The 25,534-nt window shown below is 37.8% G+C and overlaps 1 protein-coding gene and 1 long non-coding RNA gene across 4 annotated transcripts in view; one reads left to right on the top strand and one right to left on the bottom strand.

Annotated features, from left to right (window-relative positions):
• On the top strand, positions 1-24,453 carry LOC145482287 (uncharacterized). 3 transcript variants are annotated; one of them, XR_014048746.1, is made up of 6 exons: positions 6-218; positions 340-421; positions 7,388-7,632; positions 11,799-11,872; positions 16,873-16,937; positions 17,335-17,437. It is a non-coding gene; the product is annotated as an uncharacterized LOC145482287 (long non-coding RNA). The 3 variants fall into 3 exon arrangements; XR_014048745.1 differs by lacking the exon at positions 17,335-17,437 and adding an exon at positions 23,110-24,453 and having other exon boundaries at positions 7-218; XR_014048747.1 differs by having other exon boundaries at positions 1-218; positions 7,388-8,035; positions 16,873-17,437.
• LOC145482237 (uncharacterized) overlaps positions 1-25,534 on the bottom strand; it is a 157,550-nt gene that overhangs the window by 106,176 nt on the left and 25,840 nt on the right. The gene's annotated exons all lie outside the window — the stretch shown is intronic.

The raw sequence follows: 25,534 nt of genomic DNA on the forward strand, positions 1-25,534 counted from the left end.
AAGGCTTCGTTGCCAAGGACTTTGGTCACGTGAACACGAAGCTTTTACATTGCGCTCGAGTGCTTCTGACTTCGTGATCATTGCATTGATCTCTAGTTCTTCAGACAACATGAACAGCCTTCTGCTCAGGGCGCTGTTGTCTATTTTATCGGTGGATAAAATGGACATGAACTGATTCTGGAAGCTTGGTGTTAGGAAAGCTTTTAACGAGACTTCAGGTCAGGGCATTTTACTACTGAGAAGAATTCAGTTCTAGTGACCAGACGGATTCGCCGTTTGGCCTGACAACAACAGTGGGGTTCTAATTCAAGTTACTAAGTAGATGCTCGTTCTATGTAGGAATACATCTCCTGTTCATGGCCACGGTTATACGTGGAAGTGACTGATTCTGGCGACAAGAGAAACTTCCTAAACGTTTCAGGTAAGCAGGATGAGTGAAAATTAACAAACGTAAGCACATTTGAGGGACGAGCAAAATTCGGCAGCGCTGACAAGCGGCAGACGTAAGCACATTTGAGGGACGAGCCAAATTCGGCAGCGCTGACAAGCGGTAGCGACGGCAAAAACGATACTCATTTCCACAGTTGCTTAATTGTTTAGTAGATTTTAATTCAATGCGCATTCGTTTGTGAGCTAGCTATCATTTTCATAACGAGCACTTCAACACCACACGTACGCATTGAAGAACTGAAAGCGGAAGTCGTAGAATGTCATCGTGAAATCTAGCCTGTTTTCGTTTCGCAAACATTGATCACGAGGGTCTGAATGGGATTAACCGACTAGCGACGAAGGGCGAAAAATATTTCTGACTAACGACAAAACGAGGAAAAAAGTACCGAGTAGCGACAAAAAAATTCTAACCGACAACCGACATGGTCCGACGTTATAGGGATGTTTCTATACAGAAAGAGTAGCGTTTTGAATTTATTCCTAGCTCAGGAAATGTCCGATCCAGATCACCAGACGTAACGGCATTAATTCCAAATTTAGCCAATTACAGAATTTCCTGTCTTCAGATTACTTTAAAGCCCCGGGATCCTCCTTTTCGAGGAGCAGCACAGAGGGCTCATTTCTAGAGCAGCTGCTCGTAATCGAGCCGACGAGACGCCCCGCTGTTGTATTTTCACTGCGCATTGTTTGTTCACGCGGTCGGGCTATGAGTGGGATTTTTTTTATATATTATTAAATTTTAATAAGCATGATAAGACGTAACTTTTAGCAAAGTTTAAAAAAAAAAATTGTACCTATGGTTCAGAGCCACCTTAAAATTTTGAAAATTTAAGGTGGCTCTGAACCTTATGTACGTAACTTTGTTAAACTTTGCCAAAAGCTACATCTTATCATCAAAATGTGATAATATAGAAAACTTTCACCATGCCGTTTTTGAATTATAAGCTCCTAAAGCTGTAGTTAAGGATGTTTTTAAGCAGGTCATACTGTTGCTATGGCAAACTATTGTGTCACGAAAATGATAACAACGTGTTCACCAATCATTGGGCAGTTTTTTGAAACCATGATTGTAGTATCAAGTGATAAAAAGTGGTTATAACGACCATCAAAATCTAAGTACTGGGAACTGTTTTGAGCTACCTTAAGTACAATCAAATAATGAATTATTACAAATTTTACACTTCGTCTAGAGTTTAAAGTCTTAAAACTGCGCAAATTACATAACAAATGCAAATCATTAACTTGCATTTTTAATTATTAACTAAGATTTACCGACAACCGACAAAGGTCGAAAATTTTACCCCCTCTCCCCCTCCCCCATTCAGACCCTCTGATCACAAATGACTCAGTTATCCTAAACAAACTCATCCGCGTTTGTCAGCAGGCGGGAACAATTTCAGTAGTTTGATTACCGGCGAACGTTAGCGAAATCAAATCTACCTAAACCGTGAAATTCTGGTATGTGCATTCTGGTCTGTCTAATTAATAGGTTTTATTATATGGCTTGTGTTTGTAGTGGATATAACGCGCGCTCTGATTGGCTAATTCCAGGGCATTATTCCCCTAATACCCACAGGCCGATTACGGTTTAGCCTCTTCCAGGCGTTCAGTTAGTTGGGGCGCAGAGCTAAAACGGCGAGCGAAAAAATAGGGGAGAAGCGCGGCGAGAGAAAGCACAGGCGGCCCAGACGTTGAATACGATTAATTGCTGGTTTTCAGTGTCACACAATTCAAAATAGATCAAAATAAAAATCAAAACCGCTCAATAGACAAAGTCCAGAATCTGGGAAATGAAAGAAGGTAAATATGCAAAGACTCTCACCAAAATTCTTGTCACAGCAATTTTTCTTATGCGAGATATGCAGAGAAATTTTTTACCCAAATTTATAGAGATTTGTATGGAGACGCCATGCTGGTGCCCATCCGTTGCTTGGTCTATCTTTGAGAGATAAACTCAAACGTACTCACAGTTAATGCAACTGTACTTTCCAACAGTGTGAACTTTGATGTGAATTAATTATTCGAGCAAATTATTTATACAAGCAGGCTATCGGTGATTACTCTCCCAAAACTTGGGTTGAATATTTTCAACCACCACGTGCTTGTATAATTATTTTTAATATATATATATGAATATGTGCAGATCAGGTACTAACATGGGATAGCACCATTCCTGTCTGCATTTAGTATTCAACAGCTAAAAAGTACGCATTTGATAATTTTCGATTGTCTTCTCCATCAGAAAGCCAAACAATTAGAGAGTTATAGAAGCAGAGTTTCCTAATCAGAATGACTGTTCAAGTGAAAAATTAAGGCATTTGGGTAAACTCGGCAGTTCCAACCAGTCTCATTAACATTGTCAAAAATCTAACCAATCATGATGTTTGTTGGGATAATAAATGTGATATTTAAGAGATAATTGCCAAGGCACACCTGCTGTTTTGAAAGAGTCAAACTAATCTATTTTTAACTTCTTGAAAACCAAGAAATAGTAATTGAAATGGAAACCCCCTTGTCAGCTTAAAATATACCTGTAAGTTTATTTCAATCTTTTTAAAGTGATGATTGTGTTGAATGAATTTGGTAACGGTCCTAGGAAGCATGCAAGAGGCCTGACAGATGTTCTGTATACATGAATCTGTAATTGACCAGGCTTAAAAACAAAAACCAGTTCAACCAGTTTTGTGCACACATAAACACGTATACGCAGTTAAAAGCAGAATGGCCACGGAGGAGCAACTACGACAAATGTTTCAGGGAAAATACTTCACTTCCTTGTGTTAGCCTGACAATAATTTTATCAGAGTAGATTTTTTTAAGAGAATGCTGTTCAACATTGTAAAAGGTAGTCCCACCAAAACCATCCAGTCTACAAAGAGCTGTCCACACAAAGTCAAATTGAAAAAATATCTACAACAATTTGACATTCATATGATCAAAATGTATAGGATACAGGTACAAAACATAAATTTACATGCACACACACTGGTGACTTTGGTCTATTATGAAATATTACCATGTACTGAGTCTCTAAAGGCCTACAGGACAATGAGAGTAAGTATATTTTTTGCACGTGTCAGTACGTGTATCTGCATGTATATGTATTATATATACTGTATTAATAATTATCCTACAAGCACGTGGTGGTAGAAAATATTCTTCCAAAGTTTCAAAGTTCTTCAACAGCGTTACAATAAAATCACTTCAACGTTAACTGGCAATGATGGCGGTGGGTGAACTAATGTCGAAAGTTTATTTTTAGTGATGACTTGTTGAATCATATTTATTGTTATGGAGAAATTATTGTGGTGGAAACTCTTGAGAAAAAGAACTGATAAATTCATGATTGAAGTACCTGCCCAGGCACCTGTGTATAATATTTACGTAATATTAAATACATTCATGAGCAACATAGTTTATAAAAGTTATGTAAAAAGCAATGTCAACCAGATCAAGTCTATAAGTCAAGTTATAGAGGACCTACATCATGAGTGCACATGAAATTTCTTCAGAGTTGGATACATGTTATAATAACATAAACTCTAAGGAGTGTTCTTTACCCTTATCTTCTGATTTTTGACAAACAATTGTTGTACACGTAATTATAAGTGGGCAGACTTTCTAGGTAATGCACAGTTGCGGAAGATTCAGTGTTGTGTGACCAAGGCAGTTTTCCAGCTTTTACGCATGTAGGTCTTTTCCACGATTCAGCTATTGAAATACAGTTAGTTGTTCTAACAGCAATCATGCAATGAGATGATGAAGATCAGCAAACACAAAGCATCACACGTACACCCTACACAAGAGTAATTCCACACAGACGCAATTTATGTATTTTGATGTAACCAGCAAAGTAAACCTTGTATTTTACTAATATATAAATATCAACACTCACACATAGTAAAAAATAGTTAAAATCTGAATTCCCTGTTTCTACAATGCACAAGTCCTTCTTACTAAACTTAAACCAACCTGAGATAATTAGGTATGCATATGAGCACAAAAAGTCAAATTAATGTGTCAAAACAAAGATTGTGGTCTCTTTCAACAGTTTATTCACCAGACCATGCATATGCAAAATATAAGTCCATCCATTATTTGACTCAAGATTGAGTGCTGAGAATTTCAGAAATCCGATATGAACACTTTGATGGTGCTCATAAAGTTATTGAAGATAAGATTCAGTGTTTTGTGACCAAGGCAGTTTTCCAGCTTTTACGCATGCAGGTCTTTTCCACGATTCAGCTATTGAAATACAGTTAGCTGTTCTAACAGCAATCATGCAATGAGATGATGAAGATCAGCAAACACAAAGCATCACACTTGACTCAAGATTGAGTGCTGAGAATTTCAGAAATCCGATATGAACACTTTGATGGTGCTCATAAAGTTATTCAAGATAAGATTCAGTGTTGTGTGACCAAGGCAGTTTTCCAGCTTTTACGCATGTAGGTCTTTTCCACGATTCAGCTATTGAAATACAGTTAGTTGTTCTAACAGCAATCATGCAATGAGATGATGAAGATCAGCAAACACAAAGCATCACAAGTACACCCTACACAAGAGTAATTCCACACAGACGCAATTTATGTATTTTGATGTAACCAGCAAATTAAACCTTTTATTTTACTAATATATAAATATCAACACTCGCACATGGTAAAAAATAGTAAAAAACTGAACTCCCTGTTTCTACAATGCACGAGTCCTTCTTACTAAACTCGGACATTCTTAAACCAACATGAGATAATTAGTATGCATATGAGCACAAAAAGTCAAAATAACTTGTCAAAACAAAGACTGTGGTCTCTGTCAACACTTAATTCAGCAGAACATGCAAATTATTTGATTATTTGATTCAAGGTTAAGTGCTGAGAATTTCAGAAATCCTATATGCACACTTCGATGGTGCTCATAAAGTTACATAAAGCAAGTATAGCGGTAGTTCTAAAAATACAAATCCATTACCTTGCTACTTCTGTTCTTCTGTTATTTCTCACTGAAAACTTCTATCTCCACAATTGTAATTATAAGCACATGATAAAAAGGCAAAGGTGAGACATGGTCCAGTTGTTCAAGTTGTATAATTAAATTACTTTCCGATGGATAGTTATCAACCCCTTGAACAAGTGCATTTACTAGACCTGGTGTTTTATCACTTCACTTGATAGCTAACTGAAAAAAGAGCGTATCATGAATTGTGCTACTTCTACTTGTGGAGACCTGCAGAGGCATTATCACATAACACAAAACTTTCTGTTTTCCTTAACATGACATCTATAAAAAAAACGACTTTCAAATTTAGCAGAAATTATTTCAAATAATTGTTGTTCAACAATTTCAGCGACTGACACGTGTACCTGCATGAAATAGGAATGTAAGCTTAAGTTTAAGGCAGACATTTTAAAATTTTGTGTAGGAGCACTGTTCGAGCATTGTAGAGAAGAAATTGAAGCATAAAGCTAAGTACATTTTGGGGAGCAAAGAGGAGCCAACTTCAAATATAATGGCTTACTCGTCAGACTGTTCTACATCCTAGGCCGTACAAATAGAGTCGTGTTAAGATGCGCACGAGGTCTGAAAAGGGGGCATAAGACACAAGCCAGCGAAACTGTCACTGAAAACGGTGAAATTTAACTCTTACTATCAAAAACTGTAAGCTTGAGTCTTATGACAAAGTATGGATACGGTGAAAATCTTGTTTAACCTAATTTAAGTTTACGATGCTTCATGCACTCAAGTTAGTTAGCGGTTAAAAGTCTGCAAAATTCAAATATATACGATAATAATAAATTTAACAGCTCTCTATTAGTACTCGTTCTCGTATTATTATCTGATAAATGTCTAGAAGTAAAAAACTTACGCATTTGTAGGCCTCAAAACAGCAACCAAATGACCCAAAGAAAGAATCCTGCACTGCACTACTCATGACCTTATGCGTAGCAAGCGTTCCCGTCTACACAGAGTGCTTAGGTTGTTACGCGGTCCGTAAGGCTTGGGCCCGTAAATGGTTCACGTGACAGTATGCAAACAATTACTGGTACATGTCGTTTAAATGGCCGCGTGAAATCCTGGGGGCGAGATTTCTTCTCGCGATTTTCTTTCGCGTAACGCACGACCGACTAAGCGAAAGATCCCGAGAAAAGGCAGCCCACGCAGTAAATTGAATAAGCGTACTCAGTTTAAAATCACCTGGTAAGAAGTGTTCCGATCAGCAAAAATGATTTCCTACCGAGGTAAAATAGGGATCTCTCCTTTTCATAAGTGTTTCCCGCTTTTCCTTCTTTGTTGATCTGGCTTATCCGAAGGAAACTCAGTCGTGGAAATGATAAATCAGTTTGCTTCGATTAATAGAGGTTGCAGCAACGCAACACTTGTGTCCAACTCTTTTCCTTTTCTTTAACATTTGCTCCAGACGAGTAGCTCTAACCCACATGCATTCGTATTTTTTCCTTCTACGCCGACGTTTCGTCCATCATTTTGATAGCTCGAGGGCTATTAGCTTCGCCTGTGTGGCCAGGTTAGGTTCGGTGTTGTTATGTAAGCAACAGACAAAATGCATTAATTTAAAAATTTATTAAAATTTATTACGAAGAAAAAAGGGAAGGGTGAAAGCCACGAGACTGGAGGTCAACGAAGACTTGACTTGAGAAAGGCTTGCTTCAGAGCAACTGTTAGTGCGAAAGCGTTTGTGCAACTAAAACTAGCTTGCTACTGACAATTTCTTGATGCTCTAACACTATCAGTGTCATATCCTGTGACTCAAAGCATAAACATAACCGCACAGAAATTTTGCAACTGAATACTGCATTCCTGTGTACACTAAAAGTTTGCACATGTACCAAAATACTAACTCAAAATATCCCACTTTCCGAAAAGTAAAATTAACAACTTGTGAACTTGGTCATACTTGCATGTAACTTCCGTTCTTTTCTAGAAAAGACTGGAATCGGCGTCATTCAGGAAGCTGGAGTCAAACGAAGCGTGCAAAAGATGACTCTGAAGATGCCAATAACAGTCGAACAACGAGAAGTCTTTTCGAACAATCTTAACAGAGGACGATGCTCCTGGGACATCTATAAAGGGAAAGAAAGCTGAACAGTTAAAGAACGATGAGTTGAAACGTTGGATGAAATGCAGAGGGGCGAGTGTATATGGCATTCGTATGCAACTAGTTTAAAGGTAAACATCAAAGTCGTGCAGTGCTTTTCCATCCCTGCTCCTCTGTCATTCGATTTTCTGCTGATATTTCATTTTCAGGGTGAAAGATTAGATTTCTAGAGGAATAACTAACAAGATAATTGATCCGGATGGGAGAAACTCCAATAAGAAACAATCCGAGGAATTAAGCCTAGACAAAGCTCCAGAGTTTCAACATTGTTTTATCTTTTCTTACCTATCTGGAGGGAGAAACAGTGAAGAAAAAAGACGAGGGGCATAAAAAGTAAACGAGAGGTATACGCTTTGTCTTTGATGCAAAATTTAGAGGAAGGAAAGTTGAACAGTTAAAAAACGATGAGTTAAAACGTTGGTTGAAATTCAGAGGCGCGAAAGTATATCGCATTCGTATGCAACTACTTCAAAGGTAAACCTTAAATTTGTGCAATACTTTTCCATCCCTGCATGCTTCTCTGTCATTGAATTTTCTGCTGATATTTTGTTTTTATGGTTAAAGATTATATTTCTAGGGGAATAAATAACAAGATAATTGATCCTGATGGGGGAATTCACTCCAATGAAAAACAATTCGAGGATATTGGCAATGATCGCCATGACAAAGTAGTGGCCTAAGGAAGGCTGGACCTTAAGCCTAAACAAAGCTCCGGACTTTCAACATTGTTTTATCTTTTCTTACCTATCTGGGGGGAGAAACAGTGAAGGAAAACGACGAGGGGCATTTCAAAGTAAACGCCAAAGAGATTCAAAGATGATCTTTGCCCATTTTGTCTCTACTTCAACTCAAGACAATGGACTGTCAAGTTGCATGCGTGTTCCTCTGCATTAGACAGCCCAATACCAAAGACAATGTGATGACAATAATAATTCTCCGGCTATCAATCCAACTTTACAGCAAGCTGTTCTGCATTTGCGTTTATTAACGAAACACATTTTGAAAGCTATTGATGCTACAGCTCTCTGAAAAGCGACAACGCTTGACACAACAGGCTCCTGATTTCTCCCCTCCATAGGCTGCAGGAAACGTTTTGTGTCAGTAGCCTACATTGATGCTAAAATTAACTGTGCTGGCTTCAAAAAAAACACTGACAGTAATGGACAATTTTTTTATTAAAATGAAGTTAAGACAAAGCTTACATGCATTTACGGACTGATTATGAGTGTAAAGAGCTCAGAGACACATGAATTTGATATAGATCCAAAACTTAACTTTAATTTTCCAAGAATGCTGAATATGCAGGATGCTCGTGTTGCCCTTGCTTGTATAGAAATTTGGGCGAAAAAATGACATTCAGAAGTGTTTTGTTTACGGAAGGGTGTCAGATTATCATAAGACTTCCTCTAAGGGTCATTTGAGTTCCTGCCAAAAACACATTCAAGTAAAAGTCAATCAGGGAAAAAACCCTTTTGGGTCAAAATTGAAAGCGCTTTGTTATAATATTCCTTTATCAGCAAACAAAATGAACGTGAACCTATCTCAGTTAAGTTAAACAACTTTATGAGCACTATCGGAGTGTGCATGTAGGATTTCTGAAATTCTCAGCACTTAATGTTGAGTAAAATAATGGATGGATTTATATTTTGCTTTTGCGTGGTCCACTTAACATATAAGTGTTGAAAGAGACCACAATCTTTGTTTTGACGTGTGATTTTGATTAAATGATTTTCGTGCTCATATGCATAGCTAATTATGTCATGTTGCTTTAAGAATGTCTGAGTTTAGTAAAGCCTGGTTTTCACTAGCGACGCAAGCACAAGCACAAACACAATAATTCTTATTTCACCGTGAAAACGGCCTCGACGCAGGCATGAGCACAAGCACAAGGATCAAAACTTTTCCTTTTTCTTGTGCTTGCGCTTATGCTTGCGTTTGCGCTGCAACAAGTGAAAACGAAATACCGCTAAGGTATAACCCAAGCACAAGGATATTTACCACATGTGGTTATGTTTGGCCAAAAAAAAAAAAAACACTGGATCCAGATTACCTCGCGCTTAAACAGTTTGGAAGGTTCGGATGATTTTACTTTTGCTTGTGTTTGCGTCGAATTTCGTTTTCACTTGGGTCATCCCTATTGCTTGCTCTTGTGCTTGCGTCGCTAGTGAAAACAAGGCTGAAGAAGGACTCATGCAATGTAGAAGCAGGGAATTCAGTTTTTTGCTATGTTGTACCATGTGTTTGAATCATTTCCTGCGAGCGTTTGAGTGTTAACGTTGATATTTATCTACCGTAAAATCCTACGTTGAAGGCCTGGGCTTATGTAACTTCATAAGGGGTTTTTAGTGGGTTTATAAACGGAGAGAGGCTTCTATCCGGGGGTGGGGGGGGGGGGCGGACATATACGCGGAATAAAAAAAAGTTTTCGGAACGACTACATGGAACGTAACTGAGATACGAATTAAAGCTAACATACCATTACATTCAGAGCTATTGCCCTATTACCCTATTAGGCTGTAACTTTGGATAAAAAATTTTTGATGTTTGTAAAGAAACGCTAAAGGAACGCACTTATACATTAGATGGGCTAATATCCTGGGAGGGCTTATATCCGGTATTAAATCTTTGTTAGCAACTAGAAAGGCTTATATCCTGGGGAGGGCCTTATAACCGGGGGGGGGGGGGCTTAAAGCGAGATTTTACGGTATTAGTAAAATACACGTACGGTTTATTTTGCTGGTTACGTCCAAATACATAAGTTTTGTTTGTGTGGAATTACTCTTGTGTAGTGTACGAATGATGCTTTGTGTTTGTTAATTTTGATCATCTCGTTGCTGCTAGAACAACTAACTGTATTTCAAAAGCTGAATCGTAGAATTCTTGGTCACATATCACTGTATCTGAAATTTTCCGCAATATACTGTACATTACCTAAAACGTCTGCCCTTATAATTATAACACAATTGTTGGTTAAAGAAGAGACGGGTAAAGAACATTCGTTAGAGGTTTTGTTATTATAACATGTATGTTGAAAAAATTTGTAGCTTGCCAAAAATATACTTACTGTCGCCGTCCGTTATCCTGTAGGCCTTTACAGACTCAGTACGTTGTATTATTTTATAATAGACCAAAGTCACCAGATTTTACAAGTGTGTGTACATGTAAATCTAGGTTTTGTACCTGTATCCTATACATTCTAATCATACGAATGTAAAATCATTAAAATCATTTTTTCCATTTGACCTTGTGTGGACAGCTCTTTGTAGTCTGGATAGTTTTGGTGGGACTACCCTTTACAATGTTGAATTGGGGAGGGGGGGGTACTCCCAGAAAAATTGGGTGGGGTTTTGCGGCCCGCTTCCCAAACCCATACCCTATTTATGACCAAAATCTGTGATTTTTCCCTACCCTATTTATGACCTGATCAAAAATTTGAAATCCTTTTGACGACCTGACACTTCTATCAAAACCCTGTTTCAGACCTACCTTAGAATTAGTTCTCTGATTCAGACCGATGTTAAATTGCCGTAAACATAATTTGTAAAGGGTTTTGTTGATTTTCTTTTCGATAATGATGAAAAAGTGGCTTCTTCTTAAAAACATACCCGTATCAAGACTAGAATGCAAAAACCATACCCTATTAATGACCAAAATGGCCAAAATCGATACGGCTGAAAAACCATATAAGGGAGTACTCCTCCCTCCCCCCCCGCTCCCCCGGGGTCGAACAGTATTCTATCTAAAAATCCACTCTGACGAAATTATTGTCGGGCTAACACAAGCAAGAGAAATTTTTGTCCTGAAACATTTTTCGCACTTGCTCCTTCATGGCCATTCTTCTTTTAACTGCGTATGTGTTTATGTTCGCACAAAACTGCTTGAACTGATTTTTTTGTTTTGTTTTGTTTCTGTTGTGTTTCTTTTTAAGCGTAGTTAATTGCACAAGCATGTATGTACAACATCTTTCAGGCTTCTTGCATGCCTCCTTGGACTTGTTTGGCTCGGGACAGCTTTTTTCCCATTTTTCTATTCAATAAACCTTAGTGAGCCAATTAAAATCAAATGAATGTAAAAATGTTGGTTTAATAAGACCTCAAACAAGAGTATCCGGATGTCTACCATGTGTAATCTAAATGGCCGTCAAAGGTCCAAAATGTAAGCTTGCGATCCTGAAATTATTTATGCTTATTTATTGCACTTATTTTGATCCTTATAAGTCGTATATGTTATTTTATAGGCTAATGTGCGAGATGTGTATAATGCACTTAACAATGATGATGGAGAACAGGCCCAGTGGGACTTAACTAAAAGGTATGCCAGTGCCCCTCAATGTGAAAGAGCTGAGATAAGTTTGCCTTAGTGCCATTGTGGTGTGCAGTTTCACCTGAGTGTGACGAAGGAAGTTATCCTTATGTCCAGGGTGTTGAATAAGATAAGACAGGCAGCTTTACTGGGTCGTTGCATTTTTTTTCTGCACATTTCTATTGAAGGTTAAGGAAATCCTATGTAGAGGGGGTCCTTCAAACGTTATTTCTGGGGAGCAGCTATGCCTGTGCCTTTGATCTCTTCCTTTCTACTGAAGGGGAAATATGTCAGGACTTAATAATTTACAATATAGGTTGATAGAAATCAGACTTAATGATTTAATTGTAATATATGAGAAATATTTGTGCTATGTGACGCACTGAGTGTTTATGAGTTGCTCAAGCCTTCTCACCTCTTTTTCCTTTAGTAAGAGTTAGACCATCATTAACAGACTTCATAGTACATCACTGTAGCTTTATTCTTTATAGGGCTATCAGTCTAAAATAAGAAAAATGTCATAACAGAAAAAAAGAATATAAATAAAGTGTCTCGAATCTGTGCAGCGTGGTTGAAATTCGTATTTCCAAAATCAATAGCACCAAATGCTGTCAATTTATCGTCGGTTTTGTACCTATCTTTAGAAGCCAAAATTGATTAACCCGCAAGTTGCCTGAACCATATCTATCTACCTATCTTCGCAGGAATCTTACATTAGGAACGCACTGAAGAATGGTTACACAGGAATGTCTTACACAAGAATGTGCGATTCGCACTATTACCTCGTGTCCACGTGACTTTAGTCACGAAAGTCACGTGGACACGAGGCAAAAACTACTTACCTTTAAAACTAAAAGCAGGGGGAACTAGAGACCACGCTTACACTCAAAATTGCTGACTCTGATTAGTGCACCACACGACACTAGACCACGTGACAGGCCCTCGACTCTCGTGGACATATCAATAAAAATCAATAAATAAATCCGATTGTTCCATAATCTGGCTACACACTTGGTGTAAGCCACATAAAAATGACTTAGATTTCTCTCAGGTACACTTACCAGTCGCTGAAATTGTTGAAGTATCCACAAGAACAAGTAGCAAAACTCATGATGCTCTTTATTCAAATGCTTAAAGTGTAAAAAGGCCTGAAAAGGCAACAGTGTTGCTTTTAGTTCATTTGCACAGTAATAACCTCGGCTATTTTTTCAGTTATCTATCAAGTGAAGTGATAACACACCAGGTCCAGTAAATGTACTTGTTTAAAGGGTAGATAACGCTATTCACCTTTGAACTAGTAAAGTAATAATTTTGTATCTTTAGAACTAACACTGTATTTGCGTAAGTTGTGAAGACCTTCAACCTACCTTGTCAACTTTGAAACTCAAATTTGCCCACAGTTGATAAACTAGGGACATTAGTGTCACCCACCGCCATCATTGCCATTTAACGTGCAATTGATTTTACTGCAATGCGCACGACGTGCTAATATATGCATATTACGCACTGACACGTGATATCCCGCTCCTGTCTGCATTTAGTATTCAACAGTTAAAAAGTACGCATTTCATAATTTAGACTTGTCCATCAGAAAGCTAAGCAAGAGAGTAAAAGAAGCAGAGTTTTTTTAATCAGATGAACTGTTCACGTAGAAAATTGAATCATTTGGGTATGCTTAGCGATTCCAGCCACTCTCATTGACATTGTCCAAAATCTAACTAATCCGATTATGTTTGTTGGGATACTGAATGTGATATAGAATTATCCAAAATAGAATACAGGTAAGTCTCAATGACAATTTTTCACTTTCATTTTCTAAGAATGCTGAATATGCAAGATGATTCTTTTGTGAGGTGCCTTGTATAGAAATTTGGGCTAAAAAATGACATTGAGAACCACGTGTTTGGTTTCCTTAAAGGCGTCAGATTATCATATGACCTCCTCTAAGGGTCATTTGAGTTCTTGCCGGAAACACATTAAAGTGAAACTTAATCCGGGAAAAAGCCCGGCTTCTGTGGAAAAATTGGAAGTGCTTGTCTATTCCTTTGTTAACAAGTAAAATGAACGTGGACCTATCCCAGTTAAACTGAATAACTTTGTGGGCACTATCGGAAAGTGCATGTAGGGTTTCTGACATTAATTCTCAGCTCTTAATCTTGAGTAAGCTAATGGATGGAGCTATATTTTGCTTTTACATGGTCCGCTGAATAAGTGTTGGAAGAGACCACAGTCTTTGTTTTGACATGTTATTTTGACTATTTGTGCTCATATGCATAGCTAATTATGTCAAGTTGATTTAAGAATGTCTGAGTTACGTAAGAAGGACTCTTGCATTGTAGAAACAGCAAATTTAGTTTTTGCTATGTTTTACCATGTGTTTGGGTCATTTCCTGTGAGTGCTGATATTTATATATCAGCAAAATACAAGGTTTACTTTGCTTGTTACATCCAAATACATAAATTGTGTCTGCGTGGAATTACTCTTGTGTAGGGTGTACGGATGATACTTTGTGTTTGCTAATCTTGATCATCTCATTGCTGTTAGAACAACTAACTATTTCAAAAACTGAATCGTGGAAAAGACCTTACATGCGTAAAAGCTGGCAAACTTTCTTGGTCACACATCACTGAATCTTTGAAATTTTCCGCAATACACTGTGCAATACCTAAAAAGTCTGTCCCTTATACTTATAACAATTGTTCGTCAAACAAGATAAGGGTAAAGAACATTTGTTAGGGTTTTTGTTATTGCGTTCACGGTGTGTAAGGAAATCCTAATCCAGTCTGTATCGAGATATTTTGGGACGAATTTGTTCGCCGATTTGCCCCCCACCGCTCCCCCCCCCCCCCCCACCACGGCAGGGACAAATTACGCCATGAGCGCATGCACGCAGTCACATATTCGCCGTACAGATTCGAAGAGAGTGTGTATTGTTTCTACAAAGGTGTAGTTTGGCGCTGTGATTTCAACCCTCTAGCCTTCGACAACAAGTAATTAAAGCCTGTATTATGGGGAGTGAATGTTTTGTAGCTCGGTGACGGCAAATGGCCGTGAATTATGGCACGGAAACAAATCTTCCGTGTAGCTCGGCAAATGGTCATGATGTCAGACCCTCAGATCTGTGGTCAGAAAATAAATTTTCCGATTTCTAGCTCGGCAAATTCATTGTGGCCAAAATTGGTCGTCAGAAAACAACCTTTCTTTGTTGTTTAATTAACTTGCCAAAAGGTCGTGTTTTGTGGTCATAATAGGCAATTCACCTTTTCATTTGTGAAAACAAGATCTAAATTCGAGCAATGTAAACAAATTCATGTCTAAACACAAAATATAAAAAGAGTTGGCGACGCGCTGCAGGGTTGCTGGTCAAAACTTCATTTGTCAAGAAATATTTCTTACAAGTGTTGACGGGTTTGGTAGGTTTGGTATGTTGAAGTAGCATATTCTATTAATTTCTGGGTTTACCGAAACTGGCGCCGTCTCGCAACGTGTCATCAAATCGTAGTTTAATAATAGTAATAATCATCGTATTTATATAGTGCACATATCCTAAGTTCATGGCGCTTTACAAACTTATAAAAAATATACGAACAAGTAAAAAATAACCAAAGTAAAAAAAAAAAACTTTCTAGAGGGGACCTCAACTTGCTAACCATGATGCAAGGACATCAAATAATCCACAGAGCAATAGTGGACTTTGTCATTACGTTTTATATAATAATTAAATGAATGCGCGCGCTCTGATTGGTCAATCAGGTATGGTTTATTGTGCCAGTAAACTCATGGAAATTTCGCGTGTCTTCTGAATTATTATATAAAAGCAATAGACCACAAGTTTTTATGGTTTAGAGGCACGATAAACCACTTGGGATGTTGGAAGAACACGAAGAATTCGTAAATCATTTTTTGGTGATAAGAATGTCTTAAACCTGAGCTCTTTGATATTTGTCTTCCAACTGTACTCATCTTAGCTTGCAAAAGATATACTTACTGTCACCGTCCTGTATCCTGTATCGCCTTTAGAGACTCGGTACGTAGTATTATTTCATTATAGACCGAAGTCAACAGATTTTACAAGTGTGTTTGCATGTAAATCTAGGTTTTGTGCCTGTATCCTGTACATTTTGACCATACGAATGTAAAACCGTTGTAGATATTTTTTCAATATGACCTTGTGTGGACAGCTCTTTGTAGTCTGGAAGTTGAACAGCGTTCTTTTTAAAAATGCACTCTGATAAAATTATTGTCACGCTAACGCAAGCAAGTGAAATATTCGCTCTGAAACATTTTTCGCACTTGCTCCTTCATGGTCATTCTGCTTTTAACTATCTTTTAGATACCCTAGTTCATATGCTTAAAATGCAAAAAAGCCTGAAAAGGCAACAGGTTTGCTTTTAGTTGAACCTCTTCTGCTTTTAACTGCGTTCTTTTTAAAAATGCACTCTGATAAAAATTATTGTCGCGCTAACGCAAGCAAGTGAAATATTCGCCCTGAAACATTTTTCGCACTTGCTCCTTCATGGTCATTCTGCTTTTAACTATCTTTTAGATACCCTAGTTCATATGCTTAAAATGCAAAAAAGCCTGAAAAGGCAACAGTTTTGCTTTTGGTTCAACCCCTTCTGCTTTTAACTGCGTATGTGTTTATGTGCGCACAAGACTGGTTGAACTGGTGTTATCTTTTAATTTTAAGCTTAGTTAATTAGGCAAGCATGTATGTAGAACATTAGTCAGGCTTCTTCCATGCCTCCCTGGACTTGTTTGGCTTGATGCAGCTTTTTTTCTATTCTATTTTTTTGAAGTGAATTTGCATTTGAATAAACCTCTGTGGGGCAAAATCAATATAAAAATGTTTGTTTAATAAGACCTCAAACAAGAGCATCAAGATGAATGTCATATACAATCTAAATGGCCGTCAAAGGTCCAAATGTAAGCTTGCGATCCTGAAATTATTTATCCTTATTTATTGCAGTTATTTTGATTCTTATAAGTCGTATATATTATTTTATAGGCTAATATGCGAGATGTGTATGCAACACTTAACAATAATGATGGAGAACAGGTCCAGTGGGAAAGGTATGGCAGTGCCCCTCGATATGAAAGAGCTGAGATAAGTTTGCCTTAGTGCCACTGGGGTGTGCAGTTTCACCTGAGTGTGACGAAGGAATTTATCCTTATGTACAGCTAGTATGTTGAATAAGATAAGACACGCAGCCTTTATCCACAGCTTCTTATCGAAGGTTAAGGAAATCCTATGTAGAGGGGGTCTTTAAAAGTTATTTCTGGGGAGCAGCTTTGCCTGTGCCTTTGATCTCTTCCTTTCTTCTGAAGGGGAAATATGTCAGCACTTAATAATTTACAATATAAGTTGATAGAAATCAGACTTGTGTAATATATGAGAAATATTTGTGTTATGTAGTGCACTGAGCGTTTATGAGTTGTTCAAGCCTTCACACCTCTTTTCCCTTGACAGGCGCTCGACTCTCGTGGACAAATAAATAAATAAATCCGATCGTTTCATAATCTGGCAACACACCTCATACGAGCCACACAAAAATGTCTTACATTTATCTCAGGTACAACTACCAGTCGCTAAAATTGTTGAACAATTATTTCAAAATATTTCTTGGAAATTTGATTTCACGTTAAGAAAACAGAAAGGTTTGTGTTATGTGATAATAGATCTGCAAGTATCCACAAGAAGAAGTAGCAAAAATCATGATGCTCTTTATTGCTGTGGAGCAAGCGTAGCGAGCGAGCAGCAACATAATCAGGATTTAAGAAAAATATGTAGAAGGGAGCACGAATTCTCGAATTCATCGCTTTTTACCAGAATGCATTGCATTTAACCAGGGTGCACTGCGCCACTTTTTACTAAAGTGCATTGCGCCACGATCAACACGACGATGTGACTCCATCTTTTCGCGTAGGTTCCAGTGAGAAAGGTTTAATAGTGGTTATGTTTTGCTCTGATTTACCTCTATTTTAAAACGATGTGAAGGAGATCGTGCTTGACTTTTACAAATCTTCCTTTTTTTCTTAATGTAGTATGTGAAAGTTTGTAAGTCTCGACGATTAATTGTGACATCTTAATTTTAAACTTAGTATGTCATTTCTTAGCAGTCTCGCCTCCTTGGTCGAATTCTTAAGTGAAGAGAAATCGTCGTTACTAAAGCTTGTAGAATGACTAAACCAAACGAAAACCGTAGAACACGCTAATTTCATAGATGCTGCGATCTATTCCTTTTCATCCAAACATGAATTTAAGTTAAAGTTTTAGCATTTTCACACATCACGATGCACGCGTCCTCGACACAGTCTGTCAACATTCTAGAGATATTTAATGCGTAACAGTACATAATCTATAAGTTAGATTTCTGCTCCAACAATTTCCACATCTTTCGGTTTTCGCGATCTGGTAAAGGGGAGGTTGATGTGTGTCGTTTTCTGTCCGAAAAAAGTTCAGATCACTATGTGCTTTTTTATCCCGGCCCTTGTTACAGCTTACCATCGATGCGTCATCATGCTTGAAGTTGATGCGTACAGGGACAGATTTTAAGTTACACTCCACGATTTGACACTACTTTAAGAATTGATGCATTCAAGGACAGATTTTGAGTTACACACCACGATTTGACACTACTTCAGTTAAGAAATACAGGTTATAGTAAATCTTGGAACACGCGGATAGATGAATTACTGCGTTAAATATGTCACTATCAACAGAATGTGCCGCAACAGTACGATCTTTTAGATACCCTAGTTCATATACTTAAAATGCAAAAAAAGCCTGAAAAGGCAACAGTTTTGCTTTTAGTTCAACCTCGGCTCTTTTTTCAGTTATCTATCAAGTGAAGTGATAACACACCAGGTCCAGTAAATGTACTTGTTTAAAGGGTAGATGACGCTATCCACCGGAGAGTAACTCTACGCTTTGAACAACTGGGCCACGACTCACCTTTGAAGTAGAAAGGTAATCGATTTAGAACCAACACTAGACTTGCGTAAGTTGTGAGAACCTTCAACCTACCTTGTCAACTTTGAAAGATAAACTCAAACTTGCTCCTAGTTAATAAACTAAGGACATTAGGTCACCCACCACCATCTTTGCCATTTAACGTTGAAGTGATTTAACTGCAATGGGCACCACGTGCTAAACATATGCTCATCACGTGCTGACACGTGATATCACCGCTCCTGTTAGCATTTAGTATTCAACAGTTGCAAAGTACGCATTTCATAATTTAGACCTGTCCGTTAGAAAGCTAAGCAAGAGAGTAAAAGAAGCAGAGTTTTTTTAATCAGAGGGACTGTTCACGTGGAAAATTGAGTCATTTGGGTATGCTTGGTACTAGTAATTCCCGCCACTCTCATTAACATTCTCCAAAATCTAACCAATCCGATTATGTTTGTTGGGATACTGAATGTGATATAGAATTATCCAAAATAGAATACAGTTGTCTTAAGGATAATGTTTCACTTTTGTTTTCTAAGAATACTGAATATGCAAGATGATTCTGTTGTAAGGGGCCTTGTATGGAAATTTTGGGCTAAAAAATGACATTTAGAATCACGTGTTTTGTTTCCTGAAAGGCGTCAGATTATCATATGACCTCCTCTAAGGGTAATTTGAGTTCCTGCAAAAACACATTCAAGTGAAACTTAATCCGGGAAAACCCCCCTGGGTGGAAAAATTGAAAGTGCTTTGTTATTCCTTTGTCAGCAAATAAAATAAATGTGAACCTATCGCAGTTAAGTTAAACAACTTTATGAGCACTATCGGAGTGTGCATGTAGGATTTTTGAAATTCTCAGCACTTAATCTTAAGTCAAATAATGGATGGAGCTATATTTTGCTTTTACATGGTCCGCTGAATACATAAGTATTGAAAGAGACCATAGTCGTCGTTTTGACATGTTATTCTGACTTTTTGTGCTCATATGCATAGCTAATTATGTCAAGTTGGTTTAAGTGTCTCAATCAAGTAAGAGGGACCCGTGCATCGTAGAAGCAGGGAATTCAGTTTTGGCTATGTTGTACCATGTGAATCATTTCCTGTGAGCGTTTGAGTGTTGATATTCATATACCATAAAATCCCACGTTAAAGCCCTGGGCTTATGTAACTACATGAGGGGTTTTGGGTGGGCTTGTAAACGGGGCGGGGGGAGGGTGGGGGTTATATCAGGGGGGGGCATATAAGTAAAAACAAAATGTTTTGGAACGACGACATAAAACGTAACTGAGATACGAATTAAAGCTCTTCAGAGCTATTACCCTATCACCATGTTAGCCTGTCTCTATCAGCCTATAACTTTGGATTAAAAATATTGATGTTTGTAAAGAAACGCGAAAGGTTCGCAGATATACATTAGATGGGTTAATATCCTGGGGTCTTATATCCGGAATAATATCTTTTTTTAGCAAATAGAACGGTTATATCCGGGGACTTACAACCGGAGGGAGGCTTTAAGGCGGGATTTTTCGGTATTAGTAAAATGCAAGGTTTATTTTGCTGGTTACATCCAAATACATAAATTGTATCCGTGTGGAATTACACTTTTGTATGGTGTACGGATGATGCTTATTGTTTGCTGATCTTGATCATCTCGTTGCTGTTAGAACAGCTAACTGTATGTTAAAAGCTGAATCGTAGAAACCTTTCGTGGTCACACATCGCTGTATCTACACTGTACATTACCTGAAAAGTCTGCCCGCTTATAATAACAGAATTTTCGTCAAAGAAGATAAGGGTAAAGAACATTCGTTAGAGATTTTGTTATTAGAACATGTATGTTGGAGAAATTTAACTTGACCTGAAAGACTTGATCCGCCTTGATCACAACTTTTATAAATTGCGCTGCTCGTGAATGTATTTAATACTACTTAAACTGATATTATACGCATGTATGTAGGCAGGTACTTTAATTATGAATGAAGCAGTTTTGGGGGCTTTCTAGTAAATATTGTAAATACCTGGTGATAAGAATGCCTTAACCCTGAGCTCTGTGATATTTGTAAAAATGTCAAAATTAAAGATGAATCTTATTTATAGTGGACATGCACTTAGCTATACTTAGCTATACAAACACATCATCTGTAGCTTGCAAAAGACATACTTACTGTCGCCGGCCTCTAGAGACTTTGTACGTAGTATTATTTCATAATAGACCAAAGTCTCCAGATTGTGTGGGTGCATGTAAATCTATGTTTTGTATCCTAACATACATTGTAATCATACGAATGCAAAATCATTACAAGTTGATGTTTTTTCAATTTGACCTTGTGTGGACAGCTCTTTGTAGTTTGTATGGTTTGGTGCGACTATCCTTTACAATGTTGAACACCCGGCGGCGGGGGTCGAGGGGGGGTGGGGGTTACTCCCAGAAAAATTGGGTGGGGAGGTGTGGCCCGCTTCCCAAAACCCTCACCCTATTTATGAACAAAATCTGCGATTTTCCCTACCCTATTAATGATCTGACCAAAATATAAAACTCTTTTTATGACCTGATGATAAATCAAAACTGTGTTTCAGACCTGCCTTATAATTAATTCCCTATTTCAGGCCAATGTTAAATTTTTGTAAACATAACTTGTGAAGGGCTTTTGTTGATTTTCTTTTCGATAATGATGAAGCAGTGGCTTCGTCTTAAAAACATACCTATATCAAGACTAAAATGCGAAAACCGTACCCTATTAATGACCAAAATGACCAAAATCGATGCGATTTAGCATCAGAACGGCTGATAAACCCGATATGAGAGTACCTCCCGAGGGTGTGGACAGTATTCTTTTTAAAATCCACTCGGATGAAATTGTTGTCGGGCTAACACAAGCAAGTGAATATTTGCCCTAAAACATTTTTCGCACTTGCTTCTTCATGGTCATTCTGCTTTTAAATGCGTATGTGTTTATGTGCGCACAAAACTGATTGAAATGGTTTTGTCTTTTGATTTTAAATTTAGTTAATTGCACAAACATGTATGTAGAATATCTGTCAGGCTTCTTGCGTGCCTGCTTGGCCTTGTTTGGCTTGGTGCAGCTTTTTCTCTATTGTTCTATTTTTTGAAGGGAATTTGCATTTCAATAAACCTTTTGTGAACCAATTAAAATGGAGGACAGGCCCAGTGGTACTTAACTGACTGGTATGCCAGTGGCCCTCAAAATGAAAGAGCTGAGATAACTTTGCCTTAGTGCCATTGGGGTGTGTAGTTTCACCTGAGTCTGACGAAGAAATTTATCCCTATGTCCAGCTAGTGTGTTCAATAAGATAAGACAGGCAGCTTTACTAGGTCATTGCATTTTTTGTCTGCACCTTCCTATTGAAGGTTAAGGAAATCCTATAAGAGGGGGGTCTTTAAAAGTTATTTCTGGGGAGCAGCTTTGCCTGTGCCTATGATCTCTACCTTTTTTCTGAAGAGGAAATATGTCAGCACTTAATAACTTACACTATAAGTTGATAGAAATCAGACTTGTGTAACATATGAGAAATATTTGTAGTATGTAATACACTGAGTGTTTATGATCGAGTTCAAGCCTCACACCTCTTTTTCCTCTAGTAAAAGTTAGACCAACAAGAACAGAATTCAAAGTGCATTACCGTAGCTTTATCCTTTATAGGGCTATCAGTCTAAAACAAAACAAACTTAAACAAAATTGAGGGAAAGATTTCCGTATAACCCCACACATTAATTATGCATACAGCTCTTTGTTTAACTAAACAATGACCGAAACAATAGAGCTCCTTTGGATTTGCCTTTATTTTTCCCGTCATAATTGTTATTGCCTATTTAAAAGTGGGTTATTTTGAACTCCCTGCTATTTAAGACTGATTTTTGTTTCCATGGTCTAAAATTATAGCCCTGCTTATTTCAGACTCAGTTGGAAGAGTTGAAAGATAAACACGGTCAGGTCCTTATATATGTTGTCAGAACTCAGCTGGAATACAGCAATTTGGCCTGAAATAGTGATATCTTTTACTGTAAATCTTCAAGTCCTTGGCTGAACTTAGGTTTCCGCTGCCATTATGTTAATTGCACATCAATTCTTATTAAGCAATGTTCACCTCAGGTTATTGTGAATTTCTGCTTATCACTACTATTTCAAACCATTTTATCTTTACCCCGGCGCGTTTGAAATAGTGGGTTCGACTGTAATTGGTTTATTTTCAGCTTTTTGATAATAACTTTTGTTTCCAATTTATTATATCAGACCTCATGGTAATGTTTTTCTTGACTTTCCTTCTACACAGAAAAAGAACCGACAAGTCATGATCAAAGCTCTCATTTCATCAACCATGTTTTCCAAAGAAGAAAAAGAGGACTACAGGAAGTATATGACTAGCCAATGACCATATGTTATCAGAACATTTCAGGTCTGAGTCAGAAAAAGATGATGACAATGAGCAGTCTGGCTCAGACACTGAAAGGAAGAGTGTAAAGGTGTTCAACATCAGAGAAGTGCTGAATTAGGTTACTTGATGCGTCGCCCTGATAGAAAGTATAATCGAAGGAGGAGTGCAAAAATCACAAACATGACTTTACAAAGAAATTAAGAATAGAGGCATTGTTTCAAGCCGTCCAGCTCCCCAAGTTGCCCTGGCATAGAAGTTTGCCACGTCTTAGATGGTGCATATAGGTTTACAGTAAAAAAATCCAAGCATTCCCTCCCAGAGTATAATAAACTTACAGGCTCATTTGATTTTCTATGTTCCAAATTTCCAAATGCGCATCAAGGAAATAAAACTCCCTCTCAAGTAAAATATTGACAATACATATACATGCCCTGCTAGTAATCTTGTAATATTTGCAGTATATAGTAGAAACTGAGACTTATCTCATTCTGTTCTTTTATGTACATGTATATGTACATACATGCATCACATTTTAAACCAACGAATATATAGAACATCACTCCAACATATAGTCAGGCAATGTGGATTCCTCTGAATTATTTTCTTTGTACAGTTTCACTCTGGCAGCTTTGAATCTGTTAGTGTTAATATGAGGAATGTTTATTATTTTTTTAACAGCTAAGTCCTCCGAAGTCGACGTACAATTTATTCAATTCAAAAGAAAGTAATAACATGGTGTATTCCTTCAATAAGTCAGTTTTCACAATACATTTATTGTATATCCCCCCGCCCCGCCCCACAAAGAGCTGATCAATTTTCAAATCTTTACAAATATGTACATGTACATTACATTTGCCTCCAGGAGCAAACACCTAGTCAAAACGATCTTAACCGTCTTTGCATTAGTGGTGAATAAGGAGCAAATATGGTCATGCAATTGTAGAAATTTCACCATATTTGTTACCTTTCTATGTGGTACAATTGTACAAGTTTACCACACATTTACTGCGCCCGTTAAGACTTGACAAATGTGTCCGGCTTTTACATAACACTTGCCTGTATGACCAAATAGCCAGTAAAAGCGACCTTTACCCTCCTTGCCTATTTAGCAAACAAATTTCCAAACAGGAACTTTGCTTTGGAACAAACGTGGTTGAAGTGAATCAAATGCGGTCTTTACCCTACCTTTGTTACAGATTTGCTTATCACTAAAATCCATTATTTCGTCCAGTGGACCCCCTTCCCCCCCCCCCCCCCCTTTTCCTCCATCCGCAACAGACTAGCTGTACATTTCTACCTCCACAAACGTCTCCGTTCCATTGTAACTAGCATAAATCACAGAGAGCCGTTTGAATTAATGTAAATATAAATGGTTACGGATTGTCTAACGTCTCCTTAAAATAGAAGTCTGAACATTGTACTGCAAGCATGCACGGAAACCTTCTTTACATTAAAATGAGTTCAGCCGTTGAAATCAACTGGATTTTGTTGAGTCGACTAGCTTGTCTACGAACGAAATATCTTATCCAAAAGATAGCTAAGTAAATTTCTCGTGTACCTCTCACCCTCTGGTAGCTCTGTGGTGACGATTCGAACCAAACAAAAGTCTTAAATGTTTGATAATAAATGGATACTAGAACCATCACGACATAAAGAATTGTACTGCTGTATGGAGTACTCAAGTTCAACAACAAAATTCGGTGTGCCGTTGTTTTCGTCTGAGAGGAAGGGGGGCGGTGTATACAGCTCATTAATGTTTATCTCGTTCAGCTTCTATTCAGTTTCAAAGTTGTTGGAGTCGTGGTGTCCGAACTTGTTCAGTTCAAGTTTTAATTAGTCAACAACAAGTAACAAATAATCAAGCTGGCACAAAGTGTTAAATGGCACGAAGTTTGTTAGTTTCTTCCGTCTGAGAGCATGAAGTATGATCGACTAATCATAGCAGTTAATATATTTCCTTGTGCCATCCAACATAAATCGTCTCTTTGCTATGGTATATTGCAATCCGGTTCTCTCTTGTTCGTCGTGGGCCATCAAGTGAAATGGAGAATACACTGCGAGGGAATAATTCACGCGGCCGCCATTTTTTTTTTGTTTTTTTTACTCTCAGTCGAAGCAATCGTATGACAGTCCACGAGGCAACGGAAGGAATCGTTCCCGGGGGGCACGTCTATATTAAAAGGACGAGGGTAATAGTCGTTACTTTTTGTAAAGAAGCCCTAAGAGGTACCAAGATCCTGTTTCGTGGGCGTGGTTTGAATTTTTTTTCAGCCCATAGAGGTACCAATTCTAAAACAACACATTATCTCCTGTCAGACTTTTT

The sequence above is a fragment of the Orbicella franksi genome, chromosome 3 (genome assembly GCF_964199315.1).
Source record: "Orbicella franksi chromosome 3, jaOrbFran1.1, whole genome shotgun sequence".
NCBI classification, from domain to species: Eukaryota; Metazoa; Cnidaria; class Anthozoa; order Scleractinia; family Merulinidae; genus Orbicella; species Orbicella franksi.